The sequence below is a fragment of the Magnolia sinica genome, chromosome 1 (genome assembly GCF_029962835.1).
Source record: "Magnolia sinica isolate HGM2019 chromosome 1, MsV1, whole genome shotgun sequence".
Classification (NCBI taxonomy): domain Eukaryota; kingdom Viridiplantae; phylum Streptophyta; class Magnoliopsida; order Magnoliales; family Magnoliaceae; genus Magnolia; species Magnolia sinica.
In genome coordinates, this window is record NC_080573.1 from 44,638,030 (window position 1) to 44,641,000 (window position 2,971).

The window sequence follows — 2,971 nt, forward strand, 5'->3', positions numbered from 1 at the left end:
CTCACAGGTGGCTGCTCCACCTAATCCTGTACCTCTGTCTTCGCATCTGTCTCTGCCTAAGTATCATCTGTGTCAATCTCGACGTCTACGATCACCCTTTCTGGTTCCTCTTACTCCTCTTGATCATTCTTGCGAAATAGAGAGTTATTATCGAATCTGACGTCACAACTAGTGATGACCTTGTGTGTGACCTTGTCGAATAACCTGTAACCTTTCACACCAATGCCATAGCCAACAAAGATATACTTTTTGGCTCAATGGTCTAGTTTATCTCTCTCAACTGACGGTACATGAGAGTAAGCCTCACAACCACATGCGTAGAACTGAGTAGTCGATTTCTGATCACTCCATACTTCCTCTAGGATTTTATATTCAATTGTCATTGAAGGAGATCGGTTCACCAAATAACAAGCCGTGTTAACGTCCTCTGTCTATAGGTCCTTGCCTAATATAGCATTACTTATCATGCATCTGACCCTCTTTAGGAGAGTCCAATTCATTCGCTTAGCCACCCCATTTTTCTCGCGCGTGTGGCGCACTGTGTTGTGCCTGATGATCCCTTCATCCTTGCAATACTCATTTAACTCAGTAGAAGTAAATTCTCTACCATTGTCAGTCCTTAAAACCTTTATTTTCTGCACTGAATGTTTTTCCACCATTGCCTTCCATTGTTTGAATATGGTGAAAACTTTGGATTTATATTTCATAAAGTAAACCCAAACTTTTCTGGAGTAGTCGTCAACGAATGAAACAAACCATGATAACCCCCCAATGGAAACTTCTGGCAATGACCCCCATATGTCAGAGTGCACATAATCAAGAACCCCCTTACAAACATGTTTTCTAGATTTAAAAGATAATCTAGATTGCTTACCATATATACAATGCTCGCATATATCTAAATCAGAATTTTTAAAAGCTGGAATCAAACATCGATCAGAAAGTACCTTCATACCCCACTCGCTCATGTGGCCCAGACGAGCATGCCACATACGTAGAGACATGGAGTCTGCAATAGCTGCAGCCGCTCCACCTGCTGAAGTGCTCCTAATCAACCTGTAAAGGTTTCCGTGCCTCTGCACTCTCATAACCGCGAGTGTCCCTTTTAAAACTTTAAGGACACCATCAATACCGGTGAACTTGCACCTTATAACCTTGAGTGCACCGAGAGAAATTAGACTTTTCTTCATATTAGGAACGTGCCTGATGTCAGTCAAGGTACGCTCCATCCCATCAAACATCTTGAAGCTCATCGTACCATTAGCCACAACATTATAGGTATTGTTATTGCCCATAAAGACCTGTCCACCATCGCATTCCTTCTAACTAGTAAACCAACTCCGATGAGGAGTCATGTGATAAGATGCTCCTATGTCAAGTATCCACTCGTCTTTATGATTGTCGTGTAAGTGACCAATTATGGAAACAGACAGAACATCACCACCACTTGATTCTTCATTAGATGTGACCACATTGGCCTCCTTGGAAGAAGTTGCTGAATTTTCTTTCTTCGTTTTAGGATTTCTACAATCCTTCTTCATGTGTCCAAACAACCCACAATTCCAACACTTTAATTTTCCTTTGTCCTTGCCCTTGGATTTGGATCTAAGCCTTGAGAATCCTGTACCTCACTCAGAATCTTTGCCCCTCGTAATCAGTGCATCGAAAGATGCCCCCATGTCATTGTTTAACTTTCTCATAGCCTTCCCTTGAAGGGTTGAGATAACAGTTTCAACACTTAGGGTTTTATTTGTTGTGCACATCGTGTCCTTGAAAGACTCATATGATGCAGGAAGAGAATTCAACAATATACATGGCTGTTCCTCATCTTTGACCACTTCCTCCATATCCAGTAATTTGCACATCAATTTATTAAAGTTGCTGATATGAGCTTCTAGATCTCCACCCTCTGCCATCTTGAAGGTATAACACTGCAGCTTCAAGTGTAGGCGATTTTCAGAGGACTTCTTTGCATAGATGTTCTCTAACTTCGCCCACAAACTAGCTCTAGTTTTCTCACTCAAAACATTATAGAGAACCTCGTACATGAGACATAAACAGATAAAGGCTAAAGCATTACTATCAAGGTTTTTCCATTCATCATCTTTCATGGTAGATTTTTGCTCCTCAAGAGCCTTAATCTCACTTTGCTTGGTTACCAGGCTAATCATCTTAACCTTTCATAACTCAAAATTATTTTTACCCGAGTACTTCTCAATATCAAACTTGCTGTTTCCCATTATTACTAATCCTGCAGATTCAGATCTGTGCCCCAACTATCACTTTGATACCACTTGTTGGGAATTTGTGCTGCAGAATCACACAGATTTATATCTATGATAACAATTCAATAGTAACAAGCAATCACAGGAGAACACAAAGATTTAACGTGGAAAACCCTTGCGAAAAAAACCACAGCACAAAGCGACAAAAATCCACTATGAAATAGAAATTACAAGAGATGGGACTTACCCGATTCGAACAACCTCAAATCTCACCCTTGCTACACCCTTTAATAACCTTAGAACCCTTTAGGAACCCTTGAAAAACTTTTAGAAAGCTTTTGAATACCTTAGAATAGCCTTGGAGAACCCTATTTATAGTTTAGGAAACTCTACTTATGTACCTAGTCTGGAAAAGTCCGGAAACCGCCTCAAATTTATGCAGTCTGCGCAGGATCTGCGTAACCTCGACTAGTCGAGGGACCCCCTCGACCGGTCGAGCCATCTCCTCAGCTGGTCAAGCGGCCCGGACACCAAAAATAATAGCACGCTGGACTTTGAGCCAGGCGCTCGACCAGTCGAGAGACCCAATAACAGATTTAAGGCATCTGTTTGTCAACAAACTCGACATGGTTGATTTCCCACACACACACACCATTTGTACCTCTGATATTGCTTATACACATGTGCTTATGTACGAGACCACCAGGGTTTGGTAGCAAAAAAGCCTTTATTTGGATCCTTCTTTT